This window comes from Pantherophis guttatus, chromosome 8 (genome assembly GCF_059756535.1).
Source record: "Pantherophis guttatus breed Tessera chromosome 8, ASM5975653v1, whole genome shotgun sequence".
NCBI classification, from domain to species: domain Eukaryota; kingdom Metazoa; phylum Chordata; class Lepidosauria; order Squamata; family Colubridae; genus Pantherophis; species Pantherophis guttatus.
In genome coordinates this window covers 15,454,004-15,469,389 of record NC_142070.1, presented here as the reverse complement: position 1 = coordinate 15,469,389, position 15,386 = coordinate 15,454,004, and the positions used below count along the sequence as shown (strand labels likewise).

Sequence of the window (15,386 nt, the reverse complement as noted above, 5' to 3'; positions counted from 1 at the left end):
TATTATTATCTTGCTGCCTTTCCCCCACTGCGAATACAGAAAACAGCCCCCTAAATAATCTATAATAGGGATGCGGTGGCTCAGTGGCTAAGACGCTGAGCTTGTCGATCGAAAGGTCAGCAGTTCAGCGGTTCGAATCCCTAGTACCGCGTAACAGGCTGAGCTCCTGTTACTTGTCCCAGCTTCTGCCAACTTAGCAGTTCGAAAGCACGTAAAAAATGCAAGTAGAAAAATAGGGATCAGCTTTGGTGGGAAGGTAACAGCCTTCCGTGCGCCTTTGGCATTTAGTCAACCATGGAGACGTCTTGGGACAGTGCTGGCTCTTCAGCTTTGAAACAGAGATGAGCACCGCTCCCTAGAGTCAGGAACAACTAGCACATATGTGCGAGGGGAACTTTTAACTTTACTTTTAACTAATCTATCTCTCACCATCTCTGGCAATCCCTGAGAAGGTTTCATTCATTTGATCCCTGATAATGGGTAACGCCTGAGCATTTCTCTATGCAAAGCATGTTCTTTTCTCTCCCTTGCCTTCCATTTACTCCATGAAGCTTTCTAACCTCCCGAAACCCAAAGGCACGTGGCCTGATTCACTCAGAGGCCAGAGGTGGCCACAGTCACTGCATATTGATCAGAAAAGGTAATGCAGCGACAGAGAATTTGATAAATTAGTCCTCTCAAATTTCCAGGCTTCACTATCTCTGAGATTCCATTCCATCACAGTGAAATCTGTTCCATTGAAAAAAAAAGGAAAAAAAAGAAAAAGAAATGTTCACTGGAATTTCAGTCTGCTTAGAGGCAGACTGCAAGGACCGCCCCCACCCCCAACCATCCCTATTGCACAGAGAGGAATCTTTAACCAATGGCTCTAAGCAGGAATTTTGGACAGTGGCTTGCGGCGCGAATGGCATGGGGAAGAAAGTCACTGCAAATAGGGTAAAGCGATGCCATGTGGCACTTTCCATTTGCTCCATGAAGCATTCTAACCAGGGGTGGGTTCTAAAATTTTTTACTACCGGTTCTGTGGGCGTGGCTTATTTTGTGGGCATGGCTTGATGGTCATGTGACAATTATTTAGTATTTAGCAGAGGTACTGGTCTACCAGGCTTTTAACTGCTTGCAGAGCTGTACCGATCTACCCATTTATTTTTGCAGGCATTGATTTACTCATGTATTTTTGCAGGCACTGGTCTACCCATTTATTTTTGCAGGCACTGATCTACTCATGTATTTTTGCAGGCACTGGTCTACCCATTTATTTTTGCAGGCACTGATCTACTCATGTATTTTTGCAGGCACTGGTCTACCCATTTATTTTTGCAGGCACTGATCTACTCATGTATTTTTGCAGGCACTGGTCTACCCATTTATTTTTGCAGGCACTGATCTACTCATGTATTTTTGCAGGCACTGGTCTACCCATTTATTTTTGCAGGCACTGATCTACTCATGTATTTTTGCAGGTACTGGTCTACCCATTTATTTTTGCAGGCACTGATCTACTCATGTATTTTTGCAGGCACTGATCTACTCATGTATTTTTGCAGGCACTGATCTACTCATGTATTTTTGCAGGCACCGGTCTACTCATTTGTTTTCTTTTAACACTGATCAGCTGTAGGGCGGCCCTTTGAAACCCCACAGCAAGAGTTTAAACAGTTTTTTTTCCCCTCTAGCCATCAGCTGGGACTCAGGAGGCAGCAATAGATTGGGGGTGGGGCCAAATAAAAAGTAAGAATAATGCAGGGGGTGGGGGGCTGGGGGGGCGGTAGGGAAGAACCGGTTCGGTGACATCATATCGTCACTGCTACCGGCTCAGCGGAACTGGGCCGAACCGGGAGGAACCCACCACTGATTCTAACCTCCCCAAACCCACTTGCACGTGGCCTGATTCACTCTGGGGCCCCGAGGTGGCAACAGTTACTGCATACTGAGCAGGAAAGTTAACGCAGTGACAAGAGAATTTGATAAGTTGGTCCTCTCCAATTGCCAGGCTTCACAATCTCTGAGGTTCCATCACAGTGGAAATCTGTTCCATTGAAAAGAGAAAGAAATGTTCCCTGGAATTTCACTCTGCTTAGAGGCATTGAAAATGATCCTTTTAACTATTTGGCAAGATGTCGCTCCTTATGTTGCTGGGGGGGGGGGCACGACCAAAAAATCACCAAAGAGGGACACTATGATAAAAACAGCAGACTGCAAGAAGCCATTAAATCTTCCTATACCTCCCCTTTCTCACCCCCATCTGTCCTGATCTTGCTATTCAGGGTACAATTATCCTATCTTACTAACACGTTCAGTTTCTTCAATGACACACACACACACCAAAAAAAAAAAAAAAGGCACAGGTAAGCATCATCAGTCAGTGTGCAAAAATGAACCATCCAGGAACGCAGGCGTCATCATCTCCCGACACGGTCTTCCCATTCAAACACTTTCCAGGAATTCCGTTCTTCACACCCATTCAGAAGCCTGAGTCCACTTCATTGTAAAAAAAAATATATGAATGAATGAATTGATTTAAGACATCTATATCCCTGGGGGGGGGAGATGAGGGGGGGGGAGAAAAGCAAGGAACCCTAAGGGACATTGCCCCTTCTTTGCAACATGGCACAGGGTCAAAGCTCAGGGTTTTTCCACCGCTGGGAGAATTGCCTGTGCAAAGCCGTTGTTAGGTCAGTGTGTACAAGCCTATGTGTTCCTTGAGTTGGCTGGTCCTTCTTTTATTTGGACCCACAGTACCTTGAGAATACAACTCTTAGTTGACCTTTGTCTCCTGTTCCACATCTTGCACACAATCACAAGGAATCATGCATCCTTTCTCTCTCTCTCTCTCTCTCTCAATCCCTTCCTCCCTCCCTCTCTCTCTCTCTCTCTCCCCCCTCCCTTCCTTCCAGCTCCCCCAATCACTGCCACCCCACCCCAATGGTTACAAGGACCCCCAACCATCCCTATTGCACCAGAGAGGAACCTTTAACCAATGGGCCTAATGCTGGAATTTTGGACAGTGGCTTGCACTGTCCAAATGGCAGGGGAAGAAAGTCCCAGCCAGCCAGCCAGCAGGGTAAAGGAGATGCCATGTGGCACCCCCCGGCGTACCCACATGGCTTCCAGCCTCTCCCAGCTGCCAAGTGCTGCAGAACCGTAGCGGGGAGGGGATGGAGGTGGAAAGAGAGAGAGAGAGGGAGACCCTGGCTCAGCAAGGGGAGCTTCGCTTCTGTGCCCCCCCCCCCAAAAAAAGTCCAAACCCGACACGGTTTGGGTTCGAGCCCCCCGTGCCCGCGTGCACACGTAACATTTCCCCCCCCCCTTTTTTTTTTCTTCTTCCAAAAGAGCCCCGCCACAAAGCCATCCGTCCTCGCCCTTAATCCAGCCCTTGTCGCTGCCGATTTACTCCAGCCAAACCCCGGGGATTAAAGCTCGGGAAACCCCGCTTGGCGCACAAGAACCGAGGCACTGCGGCTCTTCCACCACCCCCGAACCCCGCTGCTTCTTTTCGGCACCGCTCGGTGTAACCAACGTACGGGCTCCGGCTTCTCCTCCTTCGTCCAGCCTCTTTTCTCCCAATCAGCTGCCGCTCACCGCCTTGCCCAACCCCGGATCTACCTGCAGGACCCGAAAGCCGCCTCCTAAAGCCAGCCAGCCTTACGCACCACTTCCCGGTCCAGCCGTTTCCTCCTCTAGCCGGGCACTTTTCTCTCTTTCTCTCTCTCTCTTTCTCTTTCTCTCTTTCTCTCTCCTCCACCCTTCTTCTCCTCCTGATCCGCCCACCCGGCCACCGCCTGCATTTTGAACCCGGCGCCTTCACTCGGCTGAAAATACACCCCCCCTTCCAACCCCTCGCTTCTCTCCTCCTCCCAAAATAGGAAGTCAAGTCTCCTTTAAACTGCGCAGCGCTCCGGCTCAGTTTCGCTCTCTTCCCTTCCGCGCCCCCCAACAGACAGACACGCGTCTCTCAAATCCCGCGGTCCCCGCCCCGCACGTCTGAATGCGCCCCCACAAGCGCATTGGCTTCCCACCTCCCCACAACCACCACCACCTTTGGGTGCCCAAAGCTTGACGTTCTCCCTTGGCTGAGCCACCCCGCTTAGTTGCCTCGGGAGCTCCTCCGAGTGAGAGCTTGGGAAGGGGAGGGCGCTGCGGAGGATGGGTTGGGGTGGCCGCCCGGGACTCATCCTGGTGTCTCCCCCCCCCCACCTTCCCCGGTCTCCCCAAAACTCCTTCCCCGAAGCTTGTGGGTTTGAATGTCCTCATCTGCCACCGAAAGAGAAAAAGAAGGGGAACCCACCCTTGGTCCAGAGTTGGTAGCAGCAGCAGCAGCAGGAGTAGGAGTAGTAGGAGTAGTAGTAGCAATAGCAGCAGCAGCAGCAGCCAAGGGAGCACTTTAATCCACCGAGCGCCCAGCGGAGGCGAGCCGAGGCTGAGCCGAGACGGGAGAAGGGAGAAGCGTTTTCCCGGCGGCGCTCATGTTGCAGCGTCCCGGAGCTCCGGAGCAAGAGCGCCGGCGAAGAAGAAGAAGAAGAAGTCAGACGCAGCCCCAGCGACAGGCGGCTTTGGCAGCCGGCGCTGTTTGTGGCGAGGAGGAGAAGGAGAAGAAGGAGAAGCCGGGGAGGGGACTAAAGGGGAGGCGCTTGCGAGTCAGGCGTCCGGGAGGGTGTGTGAGTGCGCGTCTGTATGGGCTGCGCGTTATGTGGCGGCGGTGGTGGCGGCGGTGCCTTGCCACCTCTTCGCCAGCGCATTGCAGCGCGGCTCTCTCGCGCTCTCTCGGCTGGCTGGCTGGCTGGCTGGCTGGCTGGGGCGGGAGCGAGGAGGCGAAGCAGCCGGCTCAAGATCGGGCTTTCCGTGAAAGGGATTGACGCGAAGGATTGGGGAAAAAAAAGGGGCCTCACCTTGCTGAGCTCTGAGTCAGCGAAGGGTGGATATACAGGTTCGTGGCTCTTCTTTTTCTTCCGCCTCTCTCCTTCTCCCTCCCTCCCTATCTATCTATCTATCTATCTATCTATCTATCTATCTATCTATCTATCTATCTATCTATCTATCTATCTATCTATCATCTATATCCATCCATCCATCCATCCATCCATCCATCCATCCATCCATCCATCTATCCATCTATCCATCTATCCATCTATCTATCTATCTACCTGTCTATCATCTATATCCATCTATCTATCTATCTATCTATCTATCTATCTATCTATCTATCTATCTATCTATCTATCATCTATATCCATCCATCCATCCATCCATCCATCCATCCATCCATCCATCCATCCATCCATCCATCCATCTATCTATCTATCTATCTATCTATCTATCTATCTATCTATCTATCTATCTACCTGTCTATCATCTATATCCATCCATCCATCTATCTATCTATCTATCTATCTATCTATCTATCTATCTATCTATCTATCTATCTGTCTGTCTGTCTGTCTGTCTATCTATCTATCTATCTATCTATCTCCTCCTCCTTTCGCTTCTCAAGCCAGCAAGACTTTGGGAGAACCTGTAACTTCTGAAGGAGAGGACCTCGAAGAGAGGAGAGGCGTGATCTTGGTGACCTTCAGCCTTCTGGGTCTCCTCTCCTGAGTTCTCCTGGACTTGGGAGTCCCCATCCTTTCCCAACCTGGGCTAGCTGGCTGAAAAGAATGGGAGGGGGAATCCAGTTGATTTGGACGGAGGGCGTAGGTCTCGGGTTAAGATGATCTTAGGTGTGTTTGTTCAAGGTTATCTTTCCTACCTTTTCACCCTTGGGTGGAGGAGGGCTGTTTTCAAGGCTGGTGCCTTCCCTTCCCATGATCAGAGGACTGTATAGTCCAGCCTTTCTCAATTATACAATGTTGAGGGCATCTTTTTTAATGCACCGGCTTTGAAGGACTTCCAAAGAGAAACAACGTGGGTGGGGAACAAACACCCCCATTTTTATTTATTTTTTGTTGCACCCTTTATTTCACTTGCCAGGGGGATTAGTTGCTGGGTAGGTTTGCATCAGGTGCAGGAAGGTGCCCCGAATTCCAGATTATCACCAAATGTTACAATCTGCTTATGTCCTTGGTGCTCAAAGTCAAGGTCACTTGGAAGGCCCCCTTCCCCCCCTTCTTTAAACAAGCAATTAAACTGTCACCAGACATATGCAAACCCCAGGGTTGTTAGCCTAAATATGTTTTTCTAGGGGAAGTATACCCTATATAGATTGTGTACAATTGTGCCGCAGGTGATTATGATTACATTTGACGCTTTGGAGCTCAAGGAAAAATGCACAGTAGTTTAAATGCTGTTCTGGGTTTGCACTGATCAGCCAGGAGAAAAAAAGCAATATTCAGCCATAGGAGTGATTAGTTGGACTCCAGCATATTAAAAAGACTCTCCATCTGCCTTTTTTTGGGAGGAGGAGGTGATAATAAAGGAGTCACTGATTCTGATTGCGTTTTTTCCCACCATCTATGAATGAAACAGGTGTGCCTTTTTTTCTCCCTTAGGCTGTGCAAAAAAAAATCTTCAAGGCAACAGCCTCTAGATGACCTTTGGATGTTTACCATCGTCTTGTTCTACCTTTACCTCTTGTGAGTTTGGGGTGTGTGTGTGTATATATAAGTGAAGGATGGGAGTGGTAAAGAGTTGGGGATTTTTTTCCCCCTTTTAACCCTCCTTAACCAGGAAGCAGCCAAATGGAAAGCTAATCAAACTCCAACCAAGGAAAAGTGTACTGATTCAGCGCACTAATTAATTAACTGCATATAGCTTAGCAGCATGGGACTATCGGTAGGTATTGCTCTTCGTCTTCTTTTAATTTAAAGCGGTTTTGGGGGGGGTTTATGTCGTGGAATTTACAGTGGGTGGAATTTAGTTTGAAGTCAGTGGAATGAGGTTAACTCGTTCCTCTCCATGTCACGCTGAAGCCCTGGTTTCTTTCAGGTGTGGTTAAGCAAACGATTATTGGCGGGGTTCACAAATCATAAAAATTCTCTAGGGTGCTCTCATTTCTTTTTCAGTGTGGCTTTTGGCAACTTTAACATCATCAATTGCAGCTCAGCTTCAGATGACTTCGTGGACGTGTGAATATATATATATTTTACACATATATATATGTGTTTGTGTGTCTGTGTATAATTCCAGTCCACCTAAGAACCTTTGTTCGTCTTCTACTCAAGGACTACCAGTCTGGTCCCACTTAACATCTCAGCTCAGATAAGGTCAATGAGATGGTGCCACTTGCTGAGGTATTTTTAGCATTTAGTGAAAAAACTTTACCACTAATGTGGAAGGATGAACCTTAAACCTTCAAAAATACAGCCACCATTAATTTTATGAAATTTTGCAGTCCTTTACTTCTGGAGATTATCAAACGTTCCTGTGGGGTCTACTGATCCACTGTCATCCCAACATTAATATGCCAACGTGAAAAAATAATACTTGATTTAAGGGACGGGGTGGCTCAGCGGCTAAGTCGCTGAGCTTGTCGATCAAAAGGTCGGCAGTTCAGCGGTTCGAATCCCTAGTGCCGCGTAACGGGGTGAGCTCCCGTTACTTGTCCCAGCTTCTGCTAACCTAGCAGTTCAAAAGCATGTAAAAAATGCAAGTAGAAAAATAGGGACCACCTTTGGTGGGAAGGTAACAGCTTTCCATGCACCTTTGGCATTGAGTCATGCCAGCCACATGACCACGGAGACGTCTTCGGACAGCACTGGCTCTTCGGCTTTGAAACAGAGATGAGCACCGTCCCCTAGAGTCAGGAACGACTAGCACATATGTGCAAGGGAACCTTTACCTTTTTATTGTGCCACCTTTTACAGCAATAATTGCAACACAATCTTATCACGTTGCTGCTACGTAAGACGTTTGGGTCTATTCCACCATAGCAAACATTTGAGGGATTTCTAATATAAATGGCTTCTTTTCATTTCTTGTCAGATTTCTATGAGGTTGGGTCTGGCTTTGTCTTGTTCTTTTCAAAGCCCTGAATTTGTTCTTTGTGATTTCTCTTTTAGATTCTCATATGCTTGAGACCACTGTCTTGCTGCATGATCGACGTGTGATTCAGCTTCACCTGATGATAAATGGGTTGATATTCTCTTGTAGAGAGGAAATCATGCTTTCTTCACTTATGGCAAGACTTTCAAGTCCTGAAACCACAAAACAAAGAACAACACTGCCACCACCATGCTTGGCAATTGGTACAAAGTTCTTACGGAATACAATATTTGGTTTCCTCCAGAGATTCATGGCCGATGTAGACTGAAAACATCCATCTTTTGCTCATCTACCCACAGAGCATTTCTCCATAAGTCTGGAGAGTTATTGGGGTGCTTTTTTTAGAAGACCTGACCTCACTATCAGTGCCATGAATCACATTTTTACCCAATGGTTTTCTGAGGGTAGAATTGTGGACACTGACTTTTACCGGGCAGTTGAGACCTGCAAACCCTTGGATGTTTTTATGGAATTCTTCATAGCTTCCCAGTTATATGCTGCACCTTTGGGTTGATTTTGACAAGACAGCTGCTCTTGAGAAAGTTTGGTATTGGCCCAGTCCTCTCCATTTCAAACATATATCCCTTGACCATGGATTGACGGAACCTTAGCGCTTTATAAATGGTTGTATGGCCTTATCCAGACTGATAGCCATTATTGATTTATGGAGATCCTCAGATCCTTTTGAGCAACATATTACACGCCTGTAGAATCTATGAGGCGAGAATTTCAATGTAATGAAGCAAGCTAAATTTTGCAGACAGCATGGCTGGCTGATTCCTAATATCTTTAATTGAATCGATTAAACCAGGGGGCACCGTTAACATTTCTCACAGGACACCTTTGCATGTTGGACAAGTATTATTGATGAAGTGAAATGAAGCAAGGGGCAAATTTTGGAGAGAATTGTTCACTCAAACTTTTTTTTATATATCAGTAGGACTGGCAAATAAATGGAAACATTCCAAAAATTCAAATGCTTTTCACAGATTTCTGCCTCTCGGTCATGTATTTCTGGGTTGCTTTTAGAAACAAAGAGGTAGGTCTCTTGGAATGCTCTTTTCAACTATTGTTTACTCTTTGCATTTAAATTTACATAATGAGTCATATAATTTTGGCAGTCTTCCTAGTCTTCTGATATCCTCCAAAGTTACTGGACTTCAACTCCTATAAATCACAGTCAGCTTCTCCCAAAAGCAACTAGTTGAGAAAGTTCTCCTTGGTTTTTGACAATATTGCATTTCTCTTATGTGCCCTGTAGGGAATTCCCTTGTTGCAACTTTTGAGAGCAATCTAATTTTCCTGGTGAGCAAACTTGATTAAAGTGTGGTATGTTTGTCCGGATCCAGATGAAATCAAGCTTGGGTTTGGTTCAGTGATTCCAGCTGATCATCCCAGTTTTTAGAAGTGCCCCTCATTCTAAACTTCTGAAGGCCTTTAGAGCAGCAAATAAGTCACTTGGAAGCAAACTGGTGTGCAGAGAGAAAGAGAAAATCACTGCACGGTTACTTTCTGCTGTTAAAAGAATTATTCCCAAATGAAGAGTGAGTTATTAAAAGAACAAAGCCAATGCAAATCTAAGCTTTCCCATGTTGTAGGGTTAATGCCAAATGAAGCTTAAATATGTAAAACTACCTTTTTCTTGTCTTTGTCACCAGTGGGAATTCGACTGTAATTCTTTGTAGCCTATATGGGTGGCAAGATTTGTTGTTCTGTCAAGTTTCATGATACTATAGGTCAATCCCAAACAAATTTGCCTAAAAATAATGTTAAATTTAGTGAAATGTATTTCCAGTTGTGTACACTATGAACAGCTTTTCTTATAAAAAGTGCTGTTAATGGAGCAGCCAGCTCTCTTTCATTGTAGCTGATTTCCACACTTCTCTCACTGTAAATATCACCACATTTATTTCATATTTCTAATTAATTTATTCCTATTTATCTTGGACCTTTTCCAGCTGAGGTCTGCACTTGGTCTTTGAATGGTGATCTGGGCACAGCATTCTAGAGCGGTTAGAACCAGGATGAAGACATTAGTGGGTGCAGAGTAAAATTACATTTGATTAAAATCTAATTTATTTAGAATTTCACAGCAATTGGAGTGATTCTGGGAGCCAGGGATGAGTTTCACTTAGGCCTAAGGCATAACTCCTTGCCTTTTTTTTTCTTAAATCAATTTTATAGTAAAACACAGTTGGAATCATTTCTGTTTGTTTTATCTTTCCAGTTTTGTCTGGTGCTTTGAAGGACATTTAAATTTTTTATGTGTGTGTGTGTGTCTATTTTAAAGAAAACCACAAAACGTACTAAGTGTAGATGTTGATTGCAAACAAAGGGGGATTGGAATTAACATGATATTGAAAAACTGAAACTACAATTGTTCTTAAAACAATAATATTAAGTTGTTTTAAATTCCAATTACAGGAAGTCCTTGAGATATGACCATGACTGATCCCCAAATTTCTGTTGCTAAGCAAGACAGTTGTTGAGTTTTGCCCCTTTTTATGACCTTTCTTGCCATGGTTGTTAAGTGAATCACTACAGTTCTTAAGTTAGAAACACAGTTGTTAAGTGAATCTGGCTTTCCCATTGACTTCGCTTGTCAGAGATCGCAAAAGGTGATCACATGACCCCAGGACACTGCAACTGTCATAAATATGAACCAGTTGCCAAGCATCCAAATCAGGGGTGGGTTCTAAATTTTTTTACTACCGGTTCTGTGGGCGTGGCTTATTTTGTGGACATGGTTTGATGGTCATGTGACAATTCTTTAGTATTTAGCAGAGGTACTGGTCTACCAGGCTTTTAACTGCTTGCAGAGCTGTACCGGTGTACCCATTTGTTTTTGGAGCGTCCTGGTCTACTCATTTGTCTTTGGAGGCACCGGTCTACCACCACACTGCCTTTTAACACTGATCAGCTGTAGGGCGGCCCTTTGAAGCCCCGCGGCAAGAGTTTAAACAGTTTTTTTCCTTCTAGCCATCAGCTGGGACTCGGGAGGCAGCGAATAGATTGGGGGCAGGGCCAAATAAAAGGTAAGAATAACGCGGGCGGGGCGGGAGGGCCCAGCTCCCGAACAAAGAGAACCGGTTTGGTGACATCATATTGTCACCACTACCGGCTCGGCCGAACCGGGCCGAATCGGGAGGAACCCACCACTGATCCAAATCCAAATCAAATCCAAATGTTGATCACATGACTATGGGGCTGCTGCATGATTGTTTGAAAAAACGTTCATTTCACTTTTTTCAGTGCCATCGTAACTTCGAACAGTCACTTAATGAATGGTTGTAAGTCAAGGACTAACACCACTAAGTTTGCCATTATAATCCTTACTCTCAAAAGAGGATGCTACAGAAAAGAGAAATGAGATTTTTTTAAATGCACGTTTTAATCTTCCAAAAATTGCTTATTTATTAGATTTGCATCTAGCCTTTATTTTGTACAAGTAAAGGGAACGTGTATAATGTTCCCTCCTGTTTTCCCCACAACAACAGCTGTGAAGTGAGTTGGACTTAAGAGTGATTCACTCACAGACACCCAGTCATTTCCATACCTAAAGAAGAGTTAGAACTCATAATCTCCCAGTTCCTAGTCTAATACTTCACCACTACACATCATTAAAAAGAAAGGCTCCTATTGCAAATCAATATTTGTCTCCAAACTCTTCTCTGCTTTTAAGTATGACTGTGGCATTCACACAGTCCTAGGTTTTTGTAGAAAATAAAAATATTGAGAGTGTCTGCACCTGAGTATATTTGCTTGTAAGGCAAGATCTGTACTAGCGATGTGCAGCTCTGCCTGTCCATAAGTAAGGTGATTTAAACCTGTTGTCATTATGGTTGTTTCTTCACAACAGTGTTTGGATAACTACAGAAGACACTCTTAAGTTAATAACTTTTAAGTTATGAATGAGCCCTGCATAAATTAGGCTACTTACCTAGAGCACTTCTGCTATCCCCAAAAGACAATGGAAAGCTATGAATTGAGAGTACATATCCTGGGGGGGGGCAGAGTTTATGGTAGAGGCAGATTTAGGTTTTGGTAAATTGGAGGTTCGTGATAGGCTTTATCTGCTCTCAGAAACATTTTGGGGTTCTAACTATTTTATTAGTTTATCAAAATATGAAATACAAAGAAAAATGAAAATAGTGCAGAAGTAGGGAAGGAAAAAAAGGATGATGAAGAAGTGTAGGATAAAGGGGGGGAAAGAAAAGCATTGAATGACTCTTTTTAGTGTAGTAGAATAAGATAATAACATGCAGCGTCAACTTTTTACTGTTACATAATGATATGTACTAGCCACTTCTCTAGCAACAAACTCATCTGATCAGCAAAACCCAAGGTTAAGGTTCATTTTCTCCACCTCAAGCACAAAGTCCAGAATTGGTTTCCAAGTGTAAACAAAGTTAGCTGTATTCTTTTCTTTGATTCGGCCAGTTGATTTAGCCATCTCTGCTAATTCCTTGTGGGAATTATTCTAACCACTGCTGCTGCAGTGGTGAGAAAGCAGTATTGCAGGCTAACTTTGTATTCCACTGCCTTGAGTTCGATCCTGACCGGCTCATGGTTGACTCGGCCTTCCATCCTTCCGAGATGGGTAAAATGAGGACCCAGATGGTTGGAGGCAATATGATGACTTTGCAAACTGCTTAGAGAATACTGTAAAGCACCATGAAGCGGTATATGAGCCTTTTATACCTATTGCTATTGCTATAGGCTATTGCTATTGCTTTCCATTTTTGTGCATAGAGAGCATTCTTGCTGCTGTCACTCTGAGAGCCATTTTGGAAATGTAAAAGATGCCTTTTCTTTGCCCAGGAAACACTTTTGGAATGTCCCAGGGGCCGTTAATCCCAAATTTCAGCATTTCTCAATGACAGTTGTCGGCAGAAGTGGGTTTCAGCAGGTTCTGACCAGTTCTGGAGAACCGGTAGTGGAAATTTTGAGTAGTTTGGAGAACTGGTAGTAAAAATTCTGGCTGGCCCCACCCCCATCTATTCTCTTCCTCCCAAGTCCTAGCTGATTGGGAGGAAATGGGGATTTTGTAGTAACCTTCCCCAGGATTGGGGTGGGAATGGAGATTTTACAGTATCCTTCCCCTGGAGTGGGGTGGGAATGGAGATTTTACAGTATCTTTGCCCTGCCAGGCCCACCAAGCCACGCCCACTAAGCCACATCCACAGAACCGGTAGTAAAAAAAATTTGAAACCCACCACTGATTGTCGGGCAGTGACAGTTGCCTTTGTGTCTGCTTGGCCTCTGTGAAACTGGGATGATAAGTAAAATGATCCAAAATAGTCTGGCTGTGCTTCTGATAAAACATTACTTCCATCCCAGAATGTCACCGCGCTAGAAAACTGGCTTTGCCACAGGGCAGCATTTCTCAACCTTGGCAATTTTAAGACGTGTGGACTTCAACTTTTAAGAGATTCCCCAGCCAGCATGCTGTAGGGACTTTATAATAATCTTTCAAGCTTGGTTATTACTTCTTTTTTTTTTTTTTAGCGGGAGGTAGGGCTGGAAATATGCCTGCCTGGAAAACAGAAGATTTGCAACCTGTCTGTCTAGCTGGGATTATGCAAAATGAACCAGATGTTTGGGCATAAGGAAGCTGTCTCGGTTTCTAAGACGGATCCGTTTCTTGCCGCGTGAAATAGGATTGTGATGTTTAGTTGCTTCTGGGGTTGCTGTTATTACTCCAGAGCTCAAGGGAGCTAACAGCCATAACCCTGTGAGCTCAAATGGACTGAGGGAGAATGACCGAAAGCACAGTGACAGTCTTCGGCTGGAGTCATCTGTGTTTAAGTCAGGCAGTTTAGCTGCTACACAACACTATACAAAAAGTGATGATGATGATTTTTTTTACAAAATTTTCATTTAATTATGCAAATACCAGGGAACCTTAGTGAAGTGGTTCGGGAATAACGAGAGGCACAACCAAGCAAGTGACAACAGCTCTTTAATTTACAGTGAGACTTCAGCAAAAACTCAGAGGCTGCAGTCCTCCTTATATACAATCCTGGAGGGACTGTCAGCCAATCAGAAACGTAGGCAGGTTTGAAACTCCCGCTCAAAAGTATCAATACATAACACCCCTCCCTTCCCAGAAGGCACTGACATTCACAAATTTACATAAGTACACACAAAATCTCGCAGGTGCCCAGGGCGAGTTCTCGTCCTAGTTGACCTGCGCAGTTCAGTGTTTGGTGGGGCGTCGAGCTGGTCGGAGGGACTTTCTGTCTCTCCCGGCTCTGCCAATGGAACCTCCTGGATTTTGTCCGGGGCGTGGTTATCCCCGGTTGGGAGTGGCGACTCGCTGGGGCGGCACTGGAACCAGGGCTTGTCAGCTAAGTATTCTCGCGAACCCGGGCTTGAGTTAGCTGTTTTGGGAAAGTTGTTATAGTTAGGCTCGGAAATGTCTAAATTTATGTTTGCTTCGCCGACTACCCTTTTTCTCAGCTGGTCTATGTGGCGCTTCCAGAGTCTGTCTACCCCTACGTCTACCGTATAGGATTTCGGGCCCGTTATGCCCACTATGGTTCCTGCAACCCATAGAGGTCCGCTGGCATAGTTGCGAGCGAACACCGGGGACCCAACCTGAAACTGTCTTAGTCCGGAGGTCTCTCCCTTGAAGTTTTCGTGCGAATAGTTGGGATGAAGCCTATCTAACACGCATCGGAGCTTCCTGCCCATGAGGAGCTCTGCTGGGCTTCTCCCTGTGGCTGTGCATGGTGTGGCATGCTGGACAGCTAGGAATTGATCTATCCTGGCCTGCCAGTCCCCGTTATCTAGTCTGGATAGGGCCTCTTTGGCCGTTCTTACAAAACGTTCGGCCAATCCGTTAGAAGCCGGGTGGAACGGGGCCGATAGGGCATGGCGGATGCCCAGTCTGGCCAAGTATCCCTCGAACAGGGTTGCTGTGAACTGAGGGCCGTTGTCAGATACTAGGGTATCCGGTAGGCCATGTGTGGCGAACAGCTTGCGAAGGGCCTAAATAACAGCCTCGGCTGTGGTAGAGGGCATTAAAATGATTTCGAGCCATTTCGAAAAGGCATCTACTACAATTAAAAACGTTTGCCCGTGGAAGGGGCCAGCAAAATCAATATGGATCCTCCCCCATGGCCCTTTTGGTTTCTCCCACTCTCGGATAGGCGCTACCGGGGGATCGGGGCGAGACTCCTGGCAGGGTCTGCACTTCCCCACCCACTCAGAGATAACTTGGTCCATGTTGGGCCACCAAACGTAACTGCGGGCTAAACTTTTCATTCTGACAATGCCCGGATGCCCTTCGTGCAACAATTCCAAGACCCTCGTTCGCAGTTTTGTTGGCACTACCACCCGATCACCCCACAATAAACAACCCCCTTGCGTAAACAGTTCGTTCCGTTTGTTTACAAAACCTTGAT

At 45.7% G+C, this 15,386-nt stretch overlaps 1 protein-coding gene and 1 long non-coding RNA gene across 3 annotated transcripts in view; one reads left to right on the top strand and one right to left on the bottom strand.

The window, feature by feature from the left end:
• CCSER1 (coiled-coil serine rich protein 1) overlaps positions 1-4,849 on the bottom strand; it is an 852,922-nt gene extending 848,073 nt beyond the window's left edge. The window contains exon 1 of one of the 2 annotated variants that reach the window (XM_034440484.3): positions 4,289-4,849. The gene's annotated coding sequence lies outside the window, so the exon portion shown is untranslated. The remainder of the gene's footprint in view (positions 1-4,288) is intronic. The other variant, XM_060686954.2, reaches the window with a different exon arrangement.
• Positions 4,653-10,247, top strand: LOC148112554 (uncharacterized). The gene is made up of 3 exons (XR_015729258.1): positions 4,653-4,927; positions 6,486-6,768; positions 7,995-10,247. It is a non-coding gene; the product is annotated as an uncharacterized LOC148112554 (long non-coding RNA).
• The last annotated feature ends 5,139 nt before the right edge of the window (positions 10,248-15,386 follow it).